This window comes from Equus przewalskii, chromosome 6, assembly GCF_037783145.1.
Source record: "Equus przewalskii isolate Varuska chromosome 6, EquPr2, whole genome shotgun sequence".
In the NCBI taxonomy this organism is placed as follows: domain Eukaryota; kingdom Metazoa; phylum Chordata; class Mammalia; order Perissodactyla; family Equidae; genus Equus; species Equus przewalskii.
In genome coordinates this window covers 26,447,219-26,474,723 of record NC_091836.1, presented here as the reverse complement: position 1 = coordinate 26,474,723, position 27,505 = coordinate 26,447,219, and the positions used below count along the sequence as shown (strand labels likewise).

The 27,505-nt window shown below is 46.7% G+C and overlaps 1 protein-coding gene and 1 long non-coding RNA gene across 8 annotated transcripts in view; one reads left to right on the top strand and one right to left on the bottom strand.

Moving 5' to 3' along the window:
• The window catches only part of SMIM35 (small integral membrane protein 35), a 73,273-nt gene that overhangs the window by 16,598 nt on the left and 29,170 nt on the right, over positions 1-27,505 (top strand). The gene's annotated exons all lie outside the window — the stretch shown is intronic.
• On the bottom strand, positions 2,353-15,221 carry LOC139083859 (uncharacterized). Its single transcript, XR_011540883.1, has 3 exons — positions 15,068-15,221; positions 5,236-5,458; positions 2,353-4,493 (listed from the first exon to the last, which is right to left on the bottom strand). It is a non-coding gene; the product is annotated as an uncharacterized lncRNA (long non-coding RNA).

The following is a 27,505-nucleotide window of genomic DNA, read 5'->3' as shown; positions in this document are numbered from 1 at the left end:
GCATTCCACATGCCACAAGTAGAAGGACCCACAACTAAAAATATACAACTATGTACTGGGGAGATTTGGGGATAAAAAGCAGAAAAAAAAGAAGATTGGCAACAGTTGTTAGCACAAGTGCCAATCTTTAAAAAGAGAACGAAAATGCCCCAAAACCAAAAAAAACCCATCACTCCTGCTGCAAAGGGAGATAACTCTGGCAGGAGTGTAGGGGAGAGTCGGGGAGACCAGGTAAGAGGCAGTTGCAATGGTTAGGGGGAAAGATGGAGAGGGCCTTAATTAAGGCGTGGTCCGCAGGGATGGAGAAGATGAAGAGGAGGGGACATATTCTTCATTGATATTCTACACCGTGTTGTGCCCTATGCTATGTGCTATATGTAAGATAACTAATTTTGTCCTAATAATCTTGCAAACTCAGTCTTAACGTTCCCGTTTCACAGATGAGGGAACTGAGGGACCTGGCCCAACACCACACGTTTTGTGCTTGGCAGGTGATCAGAGCACAAGCTTGCGCAGGACGATGGCTGCTGGAATTTGAGGACATTGCTGATGCAGAATCCAAAGGACTGGCTGTGGGAGGAATTGGGGATGACTCTGAGGTTTCTCTGTGGGTGATGAGTTGACAGTTGTTAATGGGACCATTAACAGATGAGTTCATTGGGTTGACCCCGTTGGAAGAGGGAAGGCTTTTAGATTGTCTACGTCTAGGCCTTGCCAAATCCCGCAGATGATCATTTATTGATAATGTTGGTTCCTCTGGCTTGCCTGAGTGCTTTTGGCCACGAAGTGATGCTCAGGTAGAGGTTGCTCAGCTCCTTGAGGCCACTCGGCCTCCATGGGATTCCTAGGATGCCGACACAGTGCCGCCAGGTGGTGGAAACCTACTTCCTTACCCCGGCTCCCCACTTTGCTTCCAAGTAGACTTATCTCAGGCCTGAAAGGCCATCAGTGAGCAGCACTTCATGAGGTTCAACATGCAGACCCGGTCCTGGCTGTCCCTCACGCGGTCTCCCTTAGCTCTGCTCCTCTCCCTCCCCTTTACCCAGAATCAAAGTTCTTGAACTTGAAAGTCTCTGGCCCAGGCCGTCCCTTGACCTCATCCTGGGCTCTGTGAGAGTCTCTCATTCATCAGACACTTACTGAGCACTACGATGTGCTGGGCACTGGGGACACACAGAGGAATGAGGCGCCTCCCCTGCTTCTGCAGCTCTTTGACAAGGTGCAGATGGTGACCTGGCCGGATATCTCACTGTGATCTGCTGGTGAGCAAGGCGGTGGAACAGCAAACAGAGCCAGAGTCAGGGCAGCCCACCGAGGAGGTGACATTTGAACTGAGCCTATGAGCGTGAACAGGACTTGGTCAGGTGGAAAAGTGGGAGCCAAAGGGGAGAAGGGCATTCACAGCGAAGAGAGGAGTTTGTGTGCGTTTGGGGAACCAGCTATTAATTCTATTAAATAAATAAATAAATAAAAATTAATTAACATTTATTGGCATCTTCTCTTTGCCAGCGTTGCGTTGGGGTCTGGGAAAAGAAGTAATACGTGGCCCCTATTTTGAGAAATTCATAAGACATATTCTTTTGCAGGACCTGTATGCAAAATAGGGCATTTGGACACAGACCTGTGTCCAGACTAGAAGTTCCAAACTAGGTTCTTGAACTCAGGGATTATGCAAGATGATCCATTGGGATAGGAGAAAAAAATACTGAAACTTCTATTTATGTGTATTTTCAAATTAAAACTGAAGAAAGAATTTGAGCTTTTCTAATAGTTGCTCTATGGGTTGACCCTGGTACTTGCACTTAGCCCCGATGTCACACATGTTGCGTGGGTCTGATGGGGTCTGAGGGAAGCGGGGCATGGGGACGTCCATGACAACCCACAGATGGGTCCTTGCATCTTCACCCACTTTTAGCGTATTGTGACCTATTTACACTTGCTCGTGAAGTGGATTTGTGGGTGGTCTTGTCTAGTTTTAACTAAACAGACCCTCACACAATGGACAAGGAGCTTAGTGAGTTTTCTGAAAAGATACAGGAGGTTGGAGAGAAGGCCAGTAATGCAAGCATAAGTAGAGAGCAAGGAAATGGCAAGGATGTTGCTCCCTGACTCTTAGAATGGGCTCCTCATTATCGTTCCGTCTTAAGTTAAAAACTATAAAAATCTAATCATAATTGATAGAAGCTGACCAGAAATATTCAAAATTGTCAAGATGTTTTGAAATATAGATTCAAATCTCCTGATATTAGCAATACTATTTCTCTAAGGGTTTATTGTCCTTCAGATTTTGGCTAATGATGGCAGTACACGTAAACATAATTTACATGCAAATAAATATACATAAGTGAGGGATGGGTGCCAAAATTTTTTATCATCAGGGATCAAAGGGGTTTGGAGAACACAGGTCTGGACAATAAGGAGCCAGGAGGAGTTGTTGAAGCAGGAGGATGATTTGTTTTTTTCTTCATTAATTTTGGAAAACCCTTCCACCCCTGGCAGCAGTGTGGAGTGAGACTGGGGTAGAGAGGACAGTAGGGGACTATTGCAGAAGTCCCGGTAGGGACGATGAGGTCCTGAACCAGGTCAGAGGAACCAGGAGAGCAGAGAGAAATTTTACATGTGGATTAGACTTGGTGACTAGGTTCGGAAAACAAGGCTGGCGGGGGATCCAGGGTGAGTCCCAGTTCTTTGAATGACCCGGCAAATAGTGGTACTATTTACCAAGGTGGCAAACAGAGGTGAGGGATGGGTTTGGGAAGGAAGATGAAGAGTCTGGATCTGAGCAGGTTGAGTCGGAGACGCCAGTGAGAGCCCTGGATGGAGCTGGCCTGCCGGGTCCAGCTTCTGGAGGTCTCGGGGCTGCAGGCACCCTTCCCCAGGCAGGGCCTGCTGAGTGATGGTGATGACAGTGCTTGAAGGAAATGAAATGAGTCAGTTGGGCCGTAATAGTATCTTCTGTCCAGTCTTCTCGATTCTAGCCAGGCTACTAGGCACCATGTCCCAGGGATCAGACCCAGACCACTTGTATTTCATTTCTGGGAACCACCCAAAGTATAGGTACCCCTCATCTTCTGCCTCCTCTGAGCCATCTTGGATGTGACCAGGCCACTTACTGATGGTACTTCAGACTCAAGTTATTGGGAAAGCCGGATTAGGCTGGGTGTGTCCTTGCTGTCATCTTCTGCTGATAAGATAAGCAAAGTGCAGGGCAGGGCAGGGCAGGAGCTGGGTGGGGTGGGATGGGGTGTGGGTGCTGTGTAGTCACCCAGGTAGGGACAGGTGTTGGACCACTGAGAAGGCTCCACTGGAGGCCATGCTTTACAACAGAAATATTTCATTCTGTCCTGGTCTGGTCATTTCTGAGTTGGGATATCCGGGTTGCTCCAGTTTGGGGTGTGCTTGACTGAGAGGCCATCTGGGGTTTGACAGGGAGAAGGCTATCCATTTTATCAGTGATGACTCTGAGGATGGCACCCAGAACCACCATCCTGAACAGGATCTTGGGGTCTGTGTGTATGGGGGTGGGATGGGGTGTGTGAAATCGATACAAGGTTGGCAGCTATCTTATCTCCCATTTTAGTATTTTTCTTTGGAAGGGAAAAGAAGAAAACCAAAGAAAAAAAATTGAGTAATTTAAGAGAGTAAAGTAGATTTAGAAATAAAGACAGGAAGATGGAGATGAGAAAGAGACAGAGAAGGAGAGACAGAAAACAGGAAGGAGAGTGGAAATGTCCGTAGAAAATTACCCGCTGGAGGAAAGAGAAAGAAGAGTGGAATTAAGACAGACAGAAACTGAGGGAGACAGAAAAACAGACGGAGGTTGATGAAGAGGCAGAAACTCACAGACGTGGATGAGACAGAGGGCAAGGGGTTGGGCGTGTGGAGGGAGGGATAGAGAGAGGCTGTGTGGGTGAAGTCCTTGCCCGCCATCTTCCTTCCTTCCCCGCCATCTGCCTGGTTCCCAAACACAAAATCGAAGGAGCCAGAGCCCCAGTGAACTGCCTGTCTCCATTCCTAACCATCGGCCGGTTTGCAGGAAGAGGTCAGAGCGGCTTTCTCTGCTGGACTGGGGCCCTTGAACAGGGTCTGGAGAGGAGCAGGCTGACCTGCGGTCCTGGCCCCGTGAACTGGAGGAGTACCTGATGCGAGGCACTAGCTCTGGGTGCTTCTCTCGGCCTGCTTTTCTTTATGAGGGAACAGAATTGAAAGCCTGCGTGGCGGCTGGTCAAGGGCCTTCCAGTTCCGAGGGGGAGATTGAGTTCTAACAAACCTGGACTGAGGTAGCATGTGGGGTGGCTGTCCTTTGTAACCGTCACACATTGAGTGGCATTGTTACTTGCACACCAACAGCCAGGCTGTGGGCTGCAAAAGCGGGAAACCTCTGAGCAGTGAGGGCTGGTTTTGCAAAGTCAACTCATAATGGGAAGAGAAACGCCTTCTTGGAGGCCCAGGGAACGGAGATCTGACTGGCTTAGTCAGTGAGACTCACGCATCTAGAGAAAGAAAGTGTCATCAGAAGGGGGATCCCGAGTGTGGAGGAAATGGTGTTCACAGATCCAAGCGTGCCCGGGCGAGAGGACAGGGCCTGGGAGCGGGGGCACAAGCAGGTTCTGCTTAGAGAGGTACCCTCTGTGGAGCCCTGGTGGTGTTTATGGGGCCCTCCCGGAGCGCCCACTCCACTTCCCTGGTCTGGTTGTGTGTTCACCTGGTAACCCTGTTACTGCTTGGGCCTCCCCAGGACACTGATGCTGGGAAGAAGATAACCTGAGGTGGGAACTCACCACACTAGTCCCTGGAGTAGTTTACTATTAAAAGAAAATCAATATATGGCATAACAGTAGCGAGAAATGCCACTTAGTGAGTGAGCACTTAGCAGACTCTGCTAAATGCTTTACGTGAATGAGTCATCCAGTGCTCCCAGCGATCTTGTGAGGTGGGCATTATTTCCTCCATTTCCAGATGGGAAAACAGGCCCAGATCTGGGGTTTGCAGCTAGTGCTTGGGGGAGGCGGGAATCAGGAGGATGACGGGCTTGGAGCCCAGGCCCATCGACAGCCTCTCAGTCACCGCACTGAATATGGGCAGGGTGTGTCTGTCGTGGAGGGGGTGGTGCAGGGAGTCCCATCTCTGGACAGGCAGGGTTGCAATGAGATGCTAGAACTGGTGACTCGGCAGAAGTGGTGATTCTGGGAGGCTCTGCTGGCCCGGGGACCTCCCCCTGGGAGTCCCCCAAACCTGCAACCAGGACCACTGTGACCGGAGGACGCAGACTGGAGGAGCCTTCTCAGTCCCTTAGTCTTGGATCAGTAAGCGAAGATTTAGAGGGCCAGCGTGGGTGTCTGCCTGGGGATGAAAGGACGAGGGCAACTCAGCAGGACGGGAGCGGACGTCTGTCCTCCGGGCTGGCTGAAGAGAGCTTTGGAAGGCGACGGGAACCATCATTCCAGGAGACCTGGAGCTGGCAGGGAACCGGAGGAAGCGAGGGGAGAAGGGGGTTGTTAGAGACGAAGAAAAGGGGAATCCCTCTAGCCTCCAGCTCTGTGGAGGGGCCTCCAGGCAGCCAACGCCTGTCTCCCCACCCAGGACCCAGGGGCACCCGGCGTGGTAAGCTTGGAAAGGAAAAGAGCCAAGGACGATCTCTCAGGGGAGCGAGGCAGCCACCTCTGGGTTCCCACCACTACTCCTTCCCAGGGCCGCCTCCCGCCATCCACCCTCCACTGCCAGCAGGCAAAGCAAAACCCTGCCTCATGCCTTCCGAAGCCAATAGATCTTATTTTAGTATTTTCCAGCTCTTTGATCAGCACCATGAGTTAGTTGCAAGAGGGCTGTAGGGGGGATGGAGAGGGGATGTTCACCCTCGGAGCATGGGGAGGGGGCCGGAACTCCAGTTGGTGGAGGGAGAGCTCAGCCTCCCTCCACATCCTTGCTCACCCAGGCGGGTGTAAGGTGAAGAGTCGTCTGGGCGCTAGGTGGAAACTCCAGGCAACAGCCCTTCCCCACTCTGGGGAGAGGCGTGAGAGTGGATGTGGTTTGAGAGAGCCCCCAGAGCGTGAGAATGGGGTTGGCGGCTCGGGGCCCTGGCCTCCTGGTGCCCCAGCCAGCCCCTCCTCTTTGTCCCACACAGGTGGGTCTGCAGGTTTGTCTGCTAGGGCGGTGCACCCTCCACCGCTCCCAGCGGGCTCCCCATGCTCAGGGTGAGGAGATAACATGCTAATCAAGTTCTTCTGGCCTCCCCCGCCTGCAGGTTCTTAGCTGGCTACAGCACAGCACGTATTCTCCTTCCATTTTCCCTGCCATAGAGGGAGCAAGAGGGCGCTGGTCCTGAGTAGGACCCTGCTGCCCTATTGGGGCCCCTGGTTCTCTACTAGCCTATCCAGCAGGGGTTGGGAACCTCACCCTGCGCCCCCAGATCTAGGTACTCCATGGTTTCATCTGGGCCCAGAGTGAGGCAGAGGATGGGGGAATCCAGATGCTTTTCCAGGTGAAGCAGCAAAGGAATGGAGACAGAGCCACATCTAGAGGGCCTGCCGAGACTGGGGCATCCTGACCAGCCCAGCGCAACCAAAGGCCCATCATTTTGCTTGTCTTGGCAATGGAGCTTCCATGACACACAGTATTTCTTTTTTTCTTTTTTTTTTTGCAGGGGAAGATTCACCCTAAGCTAACATCTGCTGTCAATCTTCCCCTTTTTCTTCCGTTTTTTCCCGCTAAAGCCCCAGTACATAGTTATGTATGGCTGTAAATTCTTCTGGTTCTTTTACATGAGCCACTACCACAGCATGGCTACTGACAGAGAGGGGTGTGGTTCCGTGTCTGGGAACCAAACCTGGGCCACCCTTCGTGCTGAACTTTAACCGCTAGGCCATCAGGGCTGGCTCAGTATTTCTGTATTTTTAACAATGGTAGCAGGCACTGTGTAGTGCTTTGCAATTGGCAAAGTTCTTTCACAGGTTTTCTCATTTAAGCCTTAAGGCAGTCCATGAGGTGGGCCTTATCAGGCTGCTCATGGTTCCAATTGAGGGAGGTGGCCCCTCAGGGAGTGGCAGAGCCAGAAACCCAACAGGTTTGAGGGCTCTGCTGGGTGCTCTCCTCTTCTCTCCAGAACATTCGTTAGAAAACATCACTCCCCTTTCCTTACGGAGGCCAACTGCTCACGTGTCTAGGGGTTAAAGGTGACAGGGCCCTCCGCATTCATGACCTCATCTTCTCACTTTTCGCATCATTTCTATGGGATGGGAAGACATTTACTGTGCGGTCCCATAGCCCTCTGGGATTATAGCATGTTTACAGATGGCTGGGTCTCCCAGAGGTTTTTAGTGCCCTCCCTGCCTCCTGCAGATGCCAGTGCTGGACCAGGCAGGTGCTCAGTAGTGCCTGGTGAATTGGACTGAGGCTGTGCCCAGGAATGCCAGCCTGTGAGAGACACCAGAGTCAGGGAGCTGGGAGGGCCCCACCTGTCCAGATAAGGATCCCGCCTGGTGAGAGGAGGCTGGTGGAGGCCTGGGCCAGGAGAGAGGCCTCACCCCAGCTATGCCAGGGGCTCTGGTGACATTTCTGCTCAATTTGTAACTTGCCCCATTTGATCTCTCTCCTGCTTCCGAAAGTTACCAGCAAAACGTCAGGGACACAGGGCTCTGTTTCAGGGAAAGGAAGATGAGGGAGGTGCTCTGTACCTGCTGCCTCCTCCTCTGCAGAAGGACACCTCCCGCTCTATTTCTTCCCCTGGTCCCCAGACCTGGGCTCTTGGTCAAGTCCCAGAGCAGTGTGGCCTAGAGGCAGGACATCCTCCGTACTCCAGGCTTGGAGTCACGGGCAGACCCAGTCGGGGCCCCCGGCTCTTGGCTCCCACTTGCTTTAGTAGAGAGGTGCCCGCCCCGAGTTTCCCCAGGCGCTGAGTTTTCTCAGGTTCTTACAAGTGGGTTTCTGATCCGGTCCCTATGCCAAGCTCTTGTTCTAGGACTTGCACTCAGGTTATCATGACCTCTGGCTCTGGCCTCTCACCTGCCCATTAGGCACCCCATCCTGAGGTCCATCATTTCCCCCTGTGCCATGCCATCATTGCCTGCTGGACCCCCATCCACAGCTGCCCCGGCTGCCCGGGCCTGCACTGCCCCTCCTTGGGTCCATTTCCAGCCCCGGGTCTTTCCCACAAGCCTGGCCCTGGGGTGAATCCTGACCTGAAATTGGCTAGGAGGAGAGAAACCTCAGTGGAAGGAAGGGTGAACCAAGAATCAGGGACAGTGGACCACCCTGGGGGCCATGGGGAAGTCCTGAGAGGGACTTAGCAGCCAAAGTGAGCCTATGAAGCTGGTCCCTCTGCTTCATGGACTGTTCTCCTGGCCCTTTAACATGGTGGCCAGCCCCATGGCCTGGGGGCCTGAGATGTCTTTAAAAACAATTACAGAACTTGTTGTAATTAAGTAGGACTGACTCCCAGCTAGGTCATAGGGTCAATAGACTTTAATCCCCTGCTTGTGGTTACCCTACCCCTGGGCCAGGTATTTATTTTTAAGCTATTCATGTTTAATTCCACAAAAATTGCACCATGAAGCAGACATTATGGGAGATTACTGGGAAAATGAAGATAGGAGTGACTTTGGGCCTGCTTCACATTTAACTCAGGTTCAGTAGGTTGACCCCTTCTAGTGGACTGTGACATGTGGCTTCCACACAGACTGACTTGCCTTTGAGACACAGATGCTTCAGGTCTCTGTGGTTGGAGCAATTAAAAGTTGGGCTTGGGGCTACAGCCCTGTGTGGTGAGTGCTCATTACATCTTCCTGTTGTTGTTATTAATCATTGTAGTGATAGCAGCCCCGCAGACTGGGGACAGGTAGGTGCCAAGCAGATTTAGTGGTGTGTGTATGTGTGTCTGCTGGGGGTTGGGTGGGGAGGAGTGGCAGGGTGGAGAGAACCAAGATGCCATGTGACTCAGAGTGTGGATGGCCCCGCTCCACCCTCCCCTGCTGGTTACCTGTGGCTTTGTGTCCTCCTGGCTTTATAAAACTCAATCCCCAGTTGTCCATTCTCTAGCCACGCTCTTCCACATCCTCCAGCCTTCTCACTCCCTCGCTCTCATTACACCTGCCTCTCAGCCTCCTCAAGATTCCCGGCTCCTGAACCCTCGAATTTCTCTCAGTCCATCAGCCCCTTCTTGGCTTTGCTTTCAGCCCGCTCCTGCCCGGCTCCCAAGGTTAATCCCCTCAAGATGCCACTCTTTAGCAAATACCTTCATCTTTGTTCTGCCACACCTGGCCAGCAAAACTCTAACTCAGAGCAAGCCAACCATCCACCTACACCACCCCTGCACCTGGGATGCTGAAAAAGAATCCTTCCGTGTTGTGGATGTGACCACAGCAACAGCATTGTCTCAAACCCCGAGTGGAGCTCTCCCCACCCTTGGAGATCTCTCTGTATGCCTGTGGTCAGCTCTCTCCCCCAAGAGGCTCTGTCAAATTTTCAGGGCTCTCCTAGAGTTCCTCATCGTGCTGCCCCCTCCCCCAATACTCTCAACAAATGTCCTGACCTCCTACAGCACAGAGAAAGTAGAGACGCTCAGATAAGAGTACTTTCGATTTTTTGCCTCCTCTTACCCCTCCCACAATCACAGACATGTCTATATCCAAACCTCCCTAATTTCCCGTCAGTTTTAATGGGAGATTTGTTCTTCTCCTCAAAGCCTTCTGAGCTCCGTTCTCTCCTTCTTGAGAAAGTGAGCATGAGTTGGCGGCTCCTTCCGTGTCTTCACTGCCTCTCTCTCCACAGCGTTAGGGAAGTCCAAGTCTCCCTTCTCTCAGACACATCTCCCTGGACTCTGCGTCCTGCTCCAGCTCTGCCACCAGATTGCTCTCCTTCCCTTCACTGCTCAGCCTGGGCAGAGAAGTCATCCCTTATCACCAGGAGGCTCCCATCATCTCTCTCCAGGATGACCCTTATGGCTGCCTAAAGGGTCCCTTTAGCTTGGTCTTGCTCCTAACCTGTCTGTCCCCACACTGTGGCTGGAGTGACCCTTCTAAGGAGCCAGTATAACAGTGCCTCTCCTTGACAGAGCAGCAAGGCCCCCATGACCTGCCCTCAGCAACCACTTGACATAGCCTCTGACTGGCCACGCTGAGCCTTTGTTTGGGGCCATGTGGTCTCTCCTGCCTCTTGGCCTTCAGTTTAGAGGGCTTTCTTCCTTCATGGCCTCCTCTGCTTGGAAACCGACTACTTAGTCATCCTTTACAAATCAATGCAGCTATGGCCTCATCCAGGAACGCTTCCTTGGCACCACCCCCAACTCTGGGCTCTGTGTGGCCCCCAGTGCTCTCAGAACCCTCATGCTCACCTCTTAAAGCACTTACTGCCCTGTAATATTTCAGCTCCTCCATCTCCTTTACCAGAAGTCTGGGGCTGTATCTCTCATTTCCATTTGCCTGCTCTGGTTGTCAAAACAACGGTACATGATTATCAAATAAATAATCAAGGAGAACTTCCTAGAAAAGGCAATTATTAAGTAGTATTTTGTAGGAAGACGTTAAATGGTGTGAAAAGGAGGATGTGAACGAGCTGTAGAGTGGGGTTCTCTGACTCAGATTCTATCAGGAACTACGGTGAACTCAGGGAAATGACTAGAATATTTAATGAGGGGAAAGGGGACACCAGCAGAAAGCCTGCCTCGTTGAAAGGTGTCACGTTCAACTTATGACTACAATTCTGTCCAGGCTGAACAAAGTACAGTAGTTTGCTGTCCCTGATTCCAGGTGACGGGGCTGGGGGAGGTGGTGGTGGCACTGTGTGGCGCAGAGTGAGGAAGGCTCTTGGAATAGAGTAGCTGGTGGGCTCCTTAAGAAATCAAAAAGGGGAGGGTATGACTTTGCTGTGTGACTCCCTGTGGGATCAGGTCTCCATAGCTTATCCTGGCCTTGGCACAGATCCCAGGTCTCTTGGAGATCCCTAGCATTTGAGGCACGCATGCAGAGGCTGCCAGACTGGCCTTGGAAGCCACAGGCAGGAGTGTCAGACCAGAGACAAAGGAAGCAGGGATGGCCTTCTCTTTTCTGCTCTGAGACCTCCTAGACAGATGTGAAGACCACTTCACTGCCAGGGTTAACCAGGTCCGCGGGGCGTCTTTGGGACCATGGGTGAGATGAGTCCTCATAGTCCCTTCCAGCCAAGGAATTAAAGAAACTGTAAAACTTGATCCTCCATGTGAATCAGACGCTGGTAATCACGTTGCTCTGGGGTGTCAAGCTGCTGTGCAGGATGTCCAAGGATTGGGCCCTGCCTGTTGCCTTTAGTTCTTGGGGAAGGTGGGGGGGGGGGCCGGTGGCCATTTCAGCCACGAGGGGGCGCACAGGCTCCAGGAATGGTTCCTCAGGGCTCGGCTTCCTGGAGGAGCTGAATGAGGTATCCAGCAGGGGTGGCCAGAGTGTGAGAGCAATGACTGCCTGGGACACCAGGATTGAACTCTGACCTTTCAAAGTCACTCTGCCATTGTTCCCAGCAGTAGGGCCATCCATCCACTCATTTACTCTAGAAACATTTGCCCAGAACCCGGGAGGGCCAGCTCCGAGCTGGTAGGCTCTGGGGATAGAGACTCAGATCAGCCCGTCTGGACCCGGGGAGGAGCGCACAACCCGGGCAGGGAGGCGGACCCTCAAAACTAAAGTTTCCATGTGGGGTATTTGTGCTGTGACAGAGGGATGTACTGAGCACCATGGGGGCACCCAGAAGGGAGTGTGGAACTCTCGGGGACTCGGAGGAAGGCTTCCCTTTTTGGGTAGTGTTTGCTTGGGTCCTGAAGAGGAAGTAGGAGTGCGACAGAGGGCAACAGGCTGAAAAGTTAGGGAAAATGCAGTCCGGGCAGGGGAATGCCATGAGCCCAGGAACAGGCCGGCCTGTCTGAGTTGGCTAGACAGGCGAATGTCCAGTGGGAGGAGGCTGGCCAGTGGAGGGCGTTGGCCTTCTGGTTGGGGGAGAGATGGGAGCTTATCTCTGAGGAGAGAGGAGTCCTACTTGGGAACGCCGGCAGACCCAGGCTTTGTGGGGGCTGAAGCTTACACGGTTTTGGAGGCTTTCTTAGAACAAGAATACAAAGTTATTAATGCAAAATTAGGCAGAGGGGCTTGGAAGGGTCAATGCAAGTAAGGGGCCTGAAGCTGAAGTTTATTAGCTTCTAGCTTCCTGGAAAATCCCCCTCTGCGTGGGAGACCATCTTTCACATCTTCTCTGCTTCCTTTCAGGAACTCCCTGCTGACACCAAACTGCTTTGGCTCTCTTCCTGTCTCTCTCCCTTCTTGGGTGTCCTGGAGTCCCGGGGAGCCATACAAGGCTGGATTCAGGAAACCAGAGTCTGCGGTCTCTTCTGGAGGAAGGGAGGCAGAGCAGTTCTGCTGCAGGCAGGTGGGAGGTGGGGGGGATGACCTTTCATATTGACTCTACACAAATAGTGCCCCGCAGCTGTTCCAAGCGGCACCTTTGACTCTATCCTGCAACTCTTGTTAGTGCCTTAAATAACGCACAGGTGTGGCGGATTTTTCCCATCTGCCAAGCGCTCTCACACCTCTCACGGTGTTCTCACCACCTCCCAGTGAGGCGGGTCAACTCTTCCCTCAGCAGCAGGCTCATGGTTGGGCCTAAGGATGCCTGGCACGCTGGACCATGGCAGGTGGGCCTTCACGCCTAGGGCTCCCCCTTCTTCCCCCTGTTGCCTCTTGTTCACTGTCAGCCTGACAGTAATTAAACCCAAGATTGCCCTGCTCGGGCACCTGCACAGGGAAATGATTCACCATAGAACTGAAACCACAGATGATGGGCTGGGGTTGGTGTTCCCGCTGCTGCAGTGTGTTTTGGTCGTAAGAGCAGGCACAGGTAGGGTGGAGCTGACAGCCTTTCTGACCCTGTTTGTCTGCACTGTGGTGAGACAGTTCTCACCTTTAGCCCCTTCCTGGGTGGCCGGGAGAGCTCACACCTGGGGAAAACCTCGATCTCAGGCTGTGCCTGAGCAATGGATCTCTGAGACTCAGCACTGATTTGCAGGATCTCCAGGGTGGTCCAAAGCCCACGTTTAACTTGGAGGTCTCAGCCAGGACAGGGGGAGGAGAGAGGTGGCCCTTATTCTAGCAGCTTTAAGCAAATAAGCAGTACAGAACATCTGCTCTGTTAGACTCTGTGCTAGCCCTAGGAGGACAGAGATGAATCAGCTGTGGCCTTGTCCTCACGGCTCACTCCAGCATCCACAGCCTCCTGTGTGTCAGGCACTGAGCTGGGCTGGGAGACACAGAGATGGATGAGCGACTGTGTGCCCATGCCCAAGGAGCTCACAGTCTCAGCAGAGAACAGTAAAAAGCATAACACAGTCTGTACGAAATTGGGAAGGACGCTTTCTCTGCTGCTTGTGCCACTGGCTGGAGTGAAGGGCAATGCCTTTGACCTCCATTGATTCTTTCTTGGCCATGGACACAGGCAAAGACGAGCCTGCTTCTAACTCCCTTATGCATCCCCACAAAGAAGCATAGCGGAACCCTCTCTTTCTCCTGCTTCCCCAAATGGCAAGAATCAGAAATGGGAGAATGGAATGAGTCAAAGCATCTTCCTGCTCCCAGAGAAGTTCTTTCACAGGCACTTAGAGGAAGTAGATGGCATGGGATGGGAATGGGCTGGGGGAGGTCAGTGGAGCTATTTCCTCCAAAGGGTGCACAGAGGTTTGGGAGCCTGCGGTCTGGAGTTCAATACACAGCAGGGTGACTAGGGTGACAAGCAGGAGAGAGAGAGATGGGAATCATCCAAGTATTCAGGTGTTTCTAGATGCTTCAAGGCCAGATCCAGAAAACTCCAAAGCCTCTGAACTTGCAACCATACAAAGCAGCCCTGGTTTATCCTATTTTCTGCAACATGCACAACTCAGCCTGTACTTGTGGTCGGGAAGCAAGAGGTAGGGGCTGGAGGAGGCTGGGGTGAAAAGGAGGCTGTGAGGCAGGAGGACCCCTGAAGGTGCTCAGAATGAGTACCCGCTACTCCGTGAGTGTCAGCTGTCTCCTCTCCTTCCCCTCCTGCCCCCAAAGTCTGGCAGACATCAAAAAGGAGAGTTAAAGAGTGAAAAGCTCCTTGCCCTTGAACTTCCCCCACGGCAGCAGGAGCCTGACGGTAGGGGTGGCTGATGGTGGGTGTGGGTGGCTGGGTGCCAGTGTCCCAGCTCCCTTGGGCTGTGCACGACTTCTGGCCTGTCTGAGCAGAGACTTGGCTTTGTCTGGGCTAGAGCTTCAGCACAGGTTCCCCCGGCTGGCCCTGTGGCACCCCTTCCTTGCAGGCTTCGGAGCTTGGGAGCCTCTGGGGTCACTCCATGCCCAGGACACTACCTGGGAGAAGGAATATACTCTATGATTCCCCAAAGCCCTTTGCTTCTTACCTCGTGTGAGCCTCACAACAATGCCACGAGGTAATATCACTCATTACCTCTTCATTTTACAGAAGACGATCTTGAAGTTCAGAGTGGCTCACCCAAGATTGCACACTGGTGTGTGCTGGGGCTGGGGCTCCAGTGCATGTCCCTCTGAAGGCAAGCCCTGTGCTCTTTCCAGGGCTCTAAAAAGAGGTTACACAGCCTCCGTATACCCGGTCCTCCAAGGAGCCCGGGCCTCTCGAAACCCCCCAGGCCCCAGAGCCCCACTATGGCATGAGGTGCTTTGAGCTCAGTGGCACAGGTCCCCCCCAACCTCCCTCAGCATCCAGCAGGGGAGGCACAGTTTACGTGGAGAAGGTGTTGCCAGGAATCCAGGCAGGTGCAGTTAGTGAGTCACGCAGACTTACAGCCCCTGAACTTTTTGCATCCTGCCTCCCATCTGTAAACAATTTTGCGTGTGCACTCTGATATTTCTGTATTTATAAATTATATTTGTACTTATGCTCTAGTGTATGTAACCCTTATAAAACACACAGGAAAAAATGTAAGTTAAAAAACGAGAAGGATGGCATAAACCTGCCAGAGTTACAGCTTCCCTTTGAGTTATTCTCAGTCTCCGGTTCAGTGTTTGGACCAGCCCTCTCGGCCAGCCCTTGGCAGAGCCGTCCCCCTTCTCTGGCTCACCGTGGCGTTGGTCCCCGGTGCTGCCCGGGCGGGGCAGTGGCTGCCCTGCTGAGCCTGGTGGAGGGCCCTCGCGTCTGCAGACGTCTGATGTCCTGGGCCTGCTGTCAGCATCAAGGGGCCCTTGTCTCCTGCGGCTGTTACAGTTCATGCTCGCAAGGTCTGGTGGGAAGTTTAGAGAGAGAGCACTTTGAGTTTTGGGTTACTGAAGTAGTGTATTATGATTATTGACTAAACTGTTGTGGTTTTTACTTATTCTTCTTTGCAACTCTTCGACCTGGGCTGTAGACCTGAGCTGGTGGGTGGGAGGAAATGTGAGGTGCAGGTTCCCCCTCCCCCTTCATGGCTCAGAGCCTGTGACGTTTTCTTCCTTCAGGACATTTTCTTCCCAGAAGGCATGGCCGCCTCTTCTGGGATGGCCTGGTGTTCGGCTGTTACTCATATGATTAATCCAGAGCTGTGTATGACCTTTGCCTCAGCCCCAAGCCACCTGTACCATTATTTACTTACCATTTCTCTTAAACGTGACTCGCTTTTTAAAATTAAATACTTCCTTTAACTTGTCCTAAGCAAGAAAGTCCACAGAAAGCCAGATCTGATGATGTGCTAATTATTATTCTTAAACACATTCAAGTAAATGTATAACTATTACAATAACAAAGTGGCCCAGGTACCACTCTCATCACCTCCTTCATGGCCACTGGGCCCACCCACACTCTGAGGAGCACTGATGTGGAGCAATGAAGAGCGAATCCTTGGCCAGGTTCCATCTGAGCTGGAAAGGCCACCTCCTAAGAGACCAGTGACAAGTCACTTGAAACCCTTAGGGCTGCTTTCTGCATCCCACCCTTCCCAAGACACAGACCCTGTCCTGCAAACCTCGGGCACTGAAACTGGCATCCTGGGGTGGGGTGGAGGGCCACAGGGATCCCCAGCCCACAGCAGTCATTTGCTCAAGCTGTTCTAAAGGGACCTTTGCCTTGATTCCCACAAGGTGAGTACCACAGTGGATATCCCAAACTGGTGGCAGCTGAAATATTTTATTTGCTTCTCTGTTTATGCGGGCCAGACTCTTCAAGCAGAGGCAGCATCTTCCCCATCTCTCCCAATCCTTGGTCTCGGAGTAGGACGGTCTAAGATCTGGGGCCCTCCAAGATGGCTGGGGCTGGCTGCCGATGTACTACACATGCCTCCCCCTGGGTGACATCTTGGCTCTACTGGGACACCACCACGACTCCATTCAGGAAGAGCTAGGGGACCAGAGTTGACCTTCCAGGTGTCATCTGCTAGGAAGGCCCTAGAATGCCAACCTCAACAGCCCGACTTGGGGCCGGGGCTCAGTCTTGTGTGTTCTCTCTGTCTCTCTATCTCTGTTCTGTCTCTCTGTTGCCAGACACGTTTTTGACCATTTCTCTCAAGATCACCATGTTAGGAGTGGGGGTAACTCTTAGCAGTCAATTTACTCCTAAGGCTCGTTTAGTAGAAATGAGGCTCACTTCTAATTTTCTCACTGACTCTATCTTGCTCAGAGAAGTACTAAGACCAAGTATTCTTGGGACTGGCATCTACCGAGAAATCTGAAATGTTTATTTACCTTAAACACTTACTCAGAACAATACATCTCCAAACGTAAACACCTTCCTGTCTAACCTTAAGTACATTCAATATGACTCTCACCTTCTTGCTCTTCAGTGTGAGATAACTGGAACTACTTTCTTTGAGAAACTCCCTATACTGACTTTCATACAAGAGACTTTGGAAGACCCATCCCTCTGTCCTTCAGACCCAAATGGTGGCAGTCTGGCTGCAAGAGAATCCTCTGGGGAGTTTCCGGGAAATTGCACCTTCCTGGGCTCCATCTCTGCAGAGTTTGATTAGACAGGTCTGGAGTGGGTCCCAGGTAGCAAAATTCCTTGAAAGATCCTTAGGGGACTCCGAAGCTCTACACATCCTCTTCCTGGCCTAAATTGTGGGGAGAACTTGACTCAGATGGAAGCTGGGGTCTATGAGACACAGGGGTATGATGAGGCCCAGGGAACCACCAATGATGTTAAGATTGCATTTCTGCAGAGCCAGGTGCCAGGACTTAGAGTTCCTTGAGGCCTCGTCTTGGTTCTTTGTAAACCCTATCATCAGCATCAAGGGAGATGCTTATCTTCCTGTGTGCCTGGAAGGAGACTACATAGCCATCTAATCTAAAAGTGGTGTTGACCATGTGACATCAGTTAAAGAGAAAGGGACCCAACCCTCAGCCTTGTTGTGTCATGGGAGGTCATGATATGTCAAGAGACCGTTTCTGCTCTCCCTCGTTCTTGCCTTAGGGATCAAAGGCAGACTTTTGAACAACATCAGTAAGGTGGAGATCTCTGTGGGCTCAAGTGGCTTGATGCCTCTCTGATTTCTGTCCTAGGGGTCAAAGGCTGCTGAGAGATCAATGCAAAGCTGCCAACATTCTAGTGCTTTTCTAGAATATCTCACCTTCAGTGAAGGAAAGTAACTTACTGGATATCTACTGTGTGTCAGGAACCATTCTACTCCTCTTTTTGCACACACGTCTCACTTGATCTTCCCAATAATCATGTGAAGTTAGTATTTTTATCTCCATTTTGACATAGGCGAAGACTGAAACTTCATCTTTCCCAAAGTGACATTTCACCCTCCCAATGGCCTGATTCCAAGTCTTATTCTATGATCTCACCTTACTAAAGCGAGTATTCTGGTTCTGGTGGCCAAGAGTTAGGAAAATCTACCTGAAATGTCCTGTCGGCTCATTCATGATACTGGATTGAAAGACTAGGAGGAAGGGAGGTTAAAATTTGGGGGGCAATGTGTCTTTTTTTAAACTAAGAATTAATTTTTTTAGAGCAGTGTTAGGTTCACAGCAAACTTGAGGGGAAGATACGAACATTTCCCATACACCCCCTCACCCCACACGTGCACCCGACACGTGACCCCATTATCAACATCTCTCATCAGAGTGGTGCATTTGTTGCAACTGATGAACCCACATTGAAACATCATTATCACCCAAAGTCCATAGTTTACATTAGGGTTCACTGGCTGTTATACATTCTAGGGGTTTGGCCAAATGTATAATGACACGTATCTAGTATTAGGATACCATACAGAGTATTTTCACTGCCCTAAAAATCCTCTGTGTTCCACCTATTCATCACTTCCCAGCCCCCGTGTCTAGTTTTGAAAAGGAAGATACTTGTTCTTTTATTGTTATTACATGTTTGGTTAGTTTTCTTCAGTAATATATTTTTTTTTTGCTGAGGAAGAGTTGCCCTGAGCTAACATCTGTGCCAATCTTCCTCTTTTTTGTATGTGGGTCACCCCCACAGCATGGCTACTGACGAGTGGTGTAGGTCCACGCCTGGGAACCGAACCAGGACGCTGAAGTGGAACACGCCAAACTTAACCACTAGGCCACAGGGCTGGTCCCAGTAATATTTTTTATTACGCAAATATTCCTGTTGCCAAAAATTAAAATGGTATGAAATTACCGATATGCTGTTCTTGACTTACAAAAATGGCGATTTTTAATTATTTTATTTTTTTTAGAGATTTAATTTTTCCTTTTTCTCCCCAAAGCCCCTGGGTACATAGTTGTATATTTTTAGTTGTGGGTCCTTCTAGTTGTGGCATGTGGGACGCTGCCTCAGCATGGCTTGATGAGCAGTGCCATGTCTGTGGCCAGGATTCGAACCGGTGAAACCCTGCGCTGCTGAAGCGGAGCAGGTGAACTTAACCACTCGGCCATGGGGCCAGCCCCAAAATGGCAATTTTTAATGTTCAATCTAATACTAAGGCAAAACTGGAAAGTCTCTTTTTAATCCTACTCACTCCCACATAATTCGGGACACACAGTCAATTTTAGAACATTTTTGTCACTTCAAAAAAACCCCCACATACCCTTTAGCTATAAACCCCCTTACCCTCCCATCCCTCCCACCCCTAAGCAACCAATAATCTACTTTCTGTCTCTGAAGATTTCCCTGTTCAAGACTTTCATATGAATGGGGTCATATAATATGTGGACTTCTGTGACTGATTTCTTTCACTTAGTGTAATGTTTACAAGGTTCATCCAAGTTGTACCATGTATCAGTACTTCATTCTTTTTTATGGCCAGATGATATTCCTTTGTATGGATCTTACCACATTCTGTTTATCCATTTGTCTGTTGGTGGATGTTTGGGTTTTGTCTACCTTTCAGCTATTATGAATAATGTTGCTATAAGCATTTGTGTACAAGTTTTCGTGTGGGCATATGTTTTCAGTTCTTTTGGGTATATACCTGGGAGTGGAATTGCTGGATTGTATGGTAACTCTATGTTTGAGAAATGGCCAGATTATTTTCCAAAGAGCTGCACCATTTTACGTTCCTACGAGCAATGTATGAGGGTTCTCATTTCTCGACATCCTCACCATCACTTATTACCTGACTTTTTGATTCTAGCCATCCTAGTGGATGTGAAGTGGGATCTCGTTATGGTTTTGATTTGCTTTTCACTAATGACTAATGATGCTGAGAGTATCTTTTCAAGTGCTTATTGGCCATGTGTATATCTTACTTATAGAAACATCTATTCAGATCCTTTGCTTATTTTAAAATTGGTTTGTCTTTTTATTATTGTTGTGAGTTCTTTATATATTTTGGATACAAGTCCCATATTGGATACATGATTTGCAAATATTTTCTCCCATTCTGTCTTTTGACAGAATGGTGTCTTTTGAAGAACAAAATTTTAAAATTTTGATGAAGTCCATTTATCTATTTTTTTCTTTCATTGCTTCTGCTTTGGGTGTCTTATCTAAGAATCCTTTGCCAAGTTCAAGATCATAAAGATTTACCCCTATATTTTGTTTTAAGAATTTTAAAGTTTTATCTCTTGCATTTAGGTCTTTGATCCATTTTGAGGTCACTTTTGCATATGGTGTGAAGTAAGGGTCAAACTGAGGTCACTTTTGTCTATGGTGTGAAGTAAGGGTTAAACTTTGTTCTTTTGCATGTGGCTGTCTAATTGGCCGAGCACCATTTGTTGAAAAGACCATCCTTTCTCTATTGAATAGTCTTGGGATCTTTGTAGAAAATCAGTTGATCGTAGTTGTATGGGTTTATTTTGAGATAATCAATTCTATTCCATTGATCTATATGTTTATCCTTGTGCAGGACCATACTGTCTTAATTACTTGCTTGGTACTAAGTTTTGAAATTGGAAAGTGTGAGCTCTCCTTCACTTCTTCTTTTTCAGGACTATTTTTAACTATTCTGGGTCCCTTGCAATTCCATGTGAATTTTATTTTATTTTTTGAGGAAGATTAACCCTGAGCTAACTGCAGCCAGTCCTCCTCTTTTTGCTGAGGAAGACTGGCCCTGAGCTAACATCCGTGCCCATCTTCCTCTACTTTATATGTGGGATGCCTACCACAGCATGGCGTGCCAAGTGGTGCCATGTCCGCACCTGGGACCCGAACCAGCGAACCCCAGGCCTCCAAGAAGTGGAACATGCGAACTTAACTGCTGTGCCACCGGGCCAGCCCCTCCATGTGAATTTTAGAATCAGCTTGTCAATTTCTACAAGGTCACTGGGATTCTGATAGGCCTGCATTGAATCTGTAGATTGGTTTGGGGTGTCCCGCCATCTCAGCAACGTTAAGTCCTCTGATTCATAAACATGGGATGTTTCCCCAACTATTTAGATCCTTTTTTTTTTTCTCAACAATGACTTGTAATATTTAGGGTATAAGTTTTACTCTTATATTATTAAGTTTATTCCTAAGTATTTTATTCTTTTTTTAAAATTATTTTTTAAAGATTGGCACCTGAGCTAACAACTGTTGCCAATTTTCTTTTTTTTTCCTTTCTGCTTTTTCTCCCCAGATCCCCCCAGTACGTAGTTATATATCTTAGTTGTGGGTCCTTCTAGTTGTGATTCTTTTTTGATGCTATTGTGAATGAAAGTTTTCTTAATTTCATTTTTGGATTGTTCATTGCAAGTGTATAAAAATACAACAGAGTTTTATATATTGTTCTTGTATGCTGCAACTTTGCTGAAATTGCTTGCTAGTTCTAACACTTTTTTAGTGGATTTCTTAGCATCTTTTACAGATATAAGGTGATGTCATCTGTGAATAAATATAGTTTCATTTCTTCCTATCTGATGTGGATGCCTTTTATTTCTTTCTATTGCCTTAATCGCAGAAGTTAATTGTACTGGAACGTCTAGCGCAGTGTTGAAGAGAAGTGGCAAGAATGGACATCTTTGTCTTCTTCCTGATCTTAGGAGGAAAGCTTCTAGTCTTTTCACCATTGTCTGAGGTTAGCTGTGGGTTTCTCATAGGGGCACTTTATCAAGCTTGAGAAAGTTCCCTTCTATTCCTAGTTTGTTGAGTGTTTTTATCATGAAAGGGTGTTGGATTCTGTCAAAAGCTTTTTCTGCATCTATTGAGATGATCATGTGATTTTTTTAAAGTTTGACTTAATTTTTTTCCAGTTTTATTGAGAAATAATTGACATAGGTCACCGTATAAGTTTAAGGTGTACAGCCTGGTGGTTTGATTTACATATATTGTGAAATGATTATTGCAATAGGTTCAGCTAACATCTATCATCTCATACAGATTCAATATAAAGAAAAGATAGAAGAAAAGAAAAAAGTTTTCTTTGTGATGAGAACTGTTAGAATTTACTCTCTCAAACTTTCCTGTATATCACACAGTACTGTTAACTATAGTCATTATCTTGTACATTACATCACATCCCTAGTACTTATCCATCTAACAAGTGGAAATCTGTACCTTTTGACCACTTTCCTCCAATTCCCCCTCTTCCTACTAGCTGCCTCTGGTAACCACATCTGATCTTTTTTTCTATGAGTTTGGTTTTAGTTTGTTTTAGATTCCACAAATAAGTGGGATCATACAGAATTTGTCTTTCTTTGTCTGACTTGTTTCACTTAGCATAATGCCCTCAAGGTTCATCCACATTGTCACAGATGATAGAATTTCCTCATTTTTCATGAGTGAATAATATTTCATTGCATATATACATCACCATTTCTTTATCCATTCATTCACTGATGGACACTTAGATTCCATGTCTTGGCTATTGTAAATAACGCTGCTATAAATATAGGGGTACAGATAACTTTTCGAATTAGTGTTTTCATTTCCTTTGGATATATTTCCAGAAGTGGAGCTGCTGGATCATATAGTACTTCTATTTTTAATTTTTTGAGGATCCCCCATATTGTTTCCCATAGTGGCTTTACCACATTTTTGTTTTTTATGATGTTGATATATATATTATATTAATTGATTTTCAGATGTTGAAACAACTTTGCATTCTTGGGATGAATCCCACTTGGACATGGTGTTTAATTCTTTCTATATGTTGCTGGATTAGGCTTGCTAGTATTTTCTAGAGGATTTTTGTGTCCATGTTCATAAGGCATATTTGTCTGTAATTTCCTTTTCTTGTTATGTCTTTGTGTAGTTTTGGTATTAGGGTAATACTGGTCCTATAAAATGAGTTGGGAAGAGTTTTTTGGGAATTTTTTGGAAGAATTTGTGAAGAATTGGTATTCATTATTCTCTAACTGTTTGGTAGAATTCAGTAATAAAGCTGTCTAGGCGTGGGCTTTTCTTCGTGGGTAGGTGTTTGATTACCAATTTAATCTCTTCACTTGTTATGTCTACTCAGTCTATTTCTTCTTGAGTCAGTTTTAGAAGTTTGTGTCTTTTTAGGAATTTGTCCATTTCATCTAAGTTATCTAATTTGTTGGTGTACAATTATTCATAGTATTCTTTTATAATTTTTTTTATTTCTGTAAGGTTGGTAGTAATGTCCCCTCATCCATTTCTGATTCTAGTACTTTGAGTCTTCTTTCTTTTTTTTCTTGGTTAATGTAGCTAAAGGTTTGTCAATTTTGCTGATCTTTTCAAAGAACCAATTTCTGGTTTCCTTTATGTACTCTATTGTTTTTCTATTTTCTATTTCATTAATTTCTACTCTAATCTTTACTATTTCCTTCCTTCTGCTTGCTCTAGGTTTAGTTTGTCCTTTTCCCAGTGTCTTAAGGTAGAAGCTTTGACTATTGATTTGAGATCTTTCTTCTTTCTTAAAGTCTGCATTTACAACTATAATTTTTCCTCTAATCACTGCTTTAACTGCACCCCATAAATTTTGGTATATCTTTAATCTCATGCATCTCAAAGTGTTTTCTGATTTCTCTTTTGAGCCATTGGTTATGGGTCATATTTAGGATAATATTTAGTATAATTTCCCCAATTCATGAGTTTGTCAAATTTTTTCCTGCTATTGATTTCTAATTGCATCCCACTGTAGTCAGAGAACATACTTTGTGCTATTTACATCCTTTTAAATTAATTTAGGTTTGTTTTATGCCTAGCATATGGTCTATCCTAGATAATGTTCCATGTGTACTTGAGAAGAAGGTACACTTTATTGTTGTTGAATGGAGTGTTCTAAGGACGTCTGTTAGGTCTGGTTGGTTTATAGTGTTGTTCAAGTCTTCTATTTCCTTGTTGATCTTTTGTCTAGATGTTCTAGCCAATATTGAAAGCATGGTATTGAAATTTTCAACTATTATTGTTGAATTGTCTATTTCTCCCTTCATTTCTGCCAATTTTTACTTCATGTATTTTGGTGCTCTATTAGGTACATATATGTTTATAATTATTATACCTTCCTCACAGATTGACTCTTTTATCATTATGAAATGTTCCTCTTTATCTCTAATAACAATTTTTTTGTTTTAAAGTCTATTTTATCTGATATAAACGTAGCCACCCCAGTTTTCTTGTGATTGCTGTTTGCATGATATATTTTTTTCTACCCTTTTACATTCAATTATTTGTATCTTTGGCTCTAAATTGTATCTCCTATAGACAGCATACAGTTGGACCATGTTGGCTTTTTAAAAAATCCAGTCTGAGGGGCTGGCTCTGTGGCAGAGTGGTTAAGTTCGTGCGCTCTGCTGCAGGCAGCCCAGTGTTTCATCAGTTCGAATCCTGGGCGTGGACATGGCACTGCTCATCAAACCACGCTGAGGCAGCGTCATGCCACAACTAGAAGGACCCACAACTAAGAATATACAACTATGTACCGGGGGGCTTTGGGGAGAAAAAGGAAAAAAATAAAATCTTTTAAAAAAAAAATCCAGTCTGACTTTCTTTGCCTTTTTATTTATTGTTTAATGCATTCATCTTTAATGCTATTATCGATGTAATTGGATTTATATCTGCCATTTTCCTTTTTGTTTTCTATATAGTGCATGTCTTTCTTGTTCCTCTAGTCCTCCTTTCTGCTTTCTTTTGCATTAAATAGATTTGTGTGTGTGTGTGTGTGTGTGTGCGTGTGTGTGTGTGTGAGGAAGATTGTCCCTGAGTTAACATCGGTTGCCAATCTTCCTCTTTTTGCTTGAGGAAGATTGTCACTGAGCTAACATCTGTGCCAATCTTCTTCTATTTTATGTGGGATGCCACCACAGCGTGGCTTGATGAGTAGTGCTAGGTCCATGCTTGGGATCTGAACCTGCAAACCCCAGGCCACTGAAGCAGAGGGCACGATCTTAACCACTATGCCAACAGGCTGGCCCTTAAGTAGATATATTCTAATGTAGCATTTTAATTTCTTTAATGTTTTTTCACTATTTTTTTTCGTGGTTGCTCTACAGTTTACCATACACATCTTAGCTTTTCAGAATCAGCTTCACATTTATACTAGCTTAATTCCAGTGATGCTTAGAAACACTGCTTCTATGTAGCTCTGTTCTATTTCCCTCCTTTTGCGTGTTATTGTTATACATATCACATCTATTAATGTTATATTAATGTTACAAACCCAACAATACATTGTTATACTTATAATTTTACTAACTGTAGTCATTTCCTTAGTCTAAAATAGCTGTGCTCCTACCCACTTCCTTTGTTTGTTATTGATAAATGTATTACATTTCTGTATCTTATAGGCCTGACGTTACATTACATATGTTATTTATGCAATTATACTTTTTAATCAGTTATAAGAAGGAAGGAAAGAAATATGAATTTATACTTTTAAAAAATAATTACATGATTGCATTTACTGGTACATAATTCACTTTGTTTCTTTGTGTGTGGACTCAAATGATCATCTAGGATCATTTACTTCCAGCCTGAAGATCATCCTTTAGTATTTCTTATAAGGTGGGTTTGTTAGCAACAAATTCTCTTAGCTTTTGTTTATCTGGGAAGCTCTTTATTTCACCTTCATTTTTGAAAGATAGCTTTGCAGAATATAGGATTCTTAGTCAAAAGATTTTTTTCTTTGAGCCATTTGAATATTTTACACTACAACTTTTGGCCTACATTGCTTCTGCCGAGAAGCTAGCTGCTAATCTTATTGGGGTTCCTTCGTGAGTCATGAGTCATTTTTCTCTTGATGCTTTCAAGATTTTCTCCTTGTCTGTGATTTTTTGGCTTTTTTTTTTTTTTGCTATGATGTGACTCTTTGTGGATCTCTTTGTCTTTATCCTACCTGGAATTCACTGAGGTTCTTGGATATGTAGGTTATTTTTCAATAAATTTGGGAAGTTTTCTGCCATTATTTTTTTGAATATTTCCTTGGCTCTCTTCTCTCTCTCCTCTCATTCTGATACTCTGATTATATGTATGTTGCTGCACCTGATTGTATCTCACAGTTCTCTGGGCTCAGTTCACTTTTCTTCATTCTTTTTTTCTGGTTTTCTACTTGCATAATCTCTATCAATCTAGTGATTCAAGTTCTTTACTTCTTTCTTTTGCCACTTCAAATCTACTGTTGAGCCCTTATAAAGAACTTTTGATTTCAGTTATTGTACTCTTCAACTCCAGAATTTCAATTTGATTCTTTCATAATTTCTATCACTTTATTGATATTCCCTTTATCATATCTTCCTTTACTTTTTAAATCATGCTTTCCTTTAGTTCTCTGAAAATACTTATAATGGCTAATTTGAAGACATTTTCTGTTAAGTCCAACATCTGATTGCTCTCCCAGGCAGTTCATGTCATCTGCTTTTTTTTTTCTGGTGTATGGTTCATACTTTCCTATTTCTTTGCATGCTTTACATATTTGCTTTTGTTGGAAACTGGACATTTTAGATGATAGGTTGTAGCAATTCTGGGTGCTGATACCTCCCCTTCCAGGCATGTTGTTGTTATTTCTTGTTTATTTTTCAGTGCTTGGCTGGATTGTTTTAGTGAAGTCTATTTCTCCCCACCAGCGTTCAGCCTCTGGTGCTGTTCCTCAGGGAGGCGCAGCTTTGAGTATACCCACAGTTACCCTAGGATCACAGTGGCATTTGTAGGGCCCTCTTTCTTTGACGTACTTAGCTGTTAGACTGCACTAATTGCTGATTAATTGCTCTATTGTTTTCAAAAACGCTCTGGGGGCATAAATTGCTCTATAAATGAATCCAAGCAAATTGTGGATTCCTTTGAAGGAATAGTTTCTGAGGTCCACGTTTGATATTTGTTCTGCCCCCATGAGAATTTCTCCCAGCTGTCTTATTCCCTGGTTCTTTCCTACAAACTAGTCAGTTTAGTCTAGGCTGTATCTTCATTAAATCCATGAATCTCCCTCCATTTGCTCTTCTCCACAACCTTCACTGTCTTGAGAGCAAATATTAGGTTTGAACTTCTCCACGCTCTATTGTAAAGGAAGGCAGTTCCTTTGGAAAGACATTATGAACATTATCTGTTTTATAGCCTGCTTTCCCCCCAGGAAAAATCTCTGAGCCAGGGCGCTGGAGGTGGGGATGAGGAGAACGGAAAATTTCTCTCTGAAACCTCTAGGAGCTGTATAATCAGTGGGCGGGGATGGGAGTGGGGGTGGGGCAGCAGCCTGAGGTCCTCTTGGCTTGCTTCTTATGGTGTGGAACCATTGCCTCATGAGCTAAGTCAAGGGCAATCAGGGTCCCAATATTCTCAGCATGCCATGCCCCCTCCAGCACATGAGAGGGGACTAGGTGGAAGAGGGAGCCCCTACTTCTTTACTGCATTCACCTGGAACTTAGCCTCAGCAACGGTATCTGGGGACTGGATGAGAAATGCTGAAGTCCTGTTCCTCCTGGGAAGAAAGCCCTCCAGCTGGGTGCTGTTGGGGGAGGGAGCCCTGTGTTCCTGGATGCAGTGGTCTGGAGTGGAATCTCTACCTTGCTGAGCTGAGTAGGGGGAGGCCGTGGTCTTGGTTCAAATACCACAGATTCTTGTCTTTCTTACCAAATTTTCACGGATTTTCTTGAACATAGACGTTTCTCTGCTGTTTGCCCTTAGAACCATTTCCAGAGCTTTAAATGGTTGTCTTTACAAAATAATTTTTACCAGTTTCACCTGGGGAGTGGGTGAGTGGATCCCCTCATGCTGTCATGCTAGAATTTTATCTCTCTGA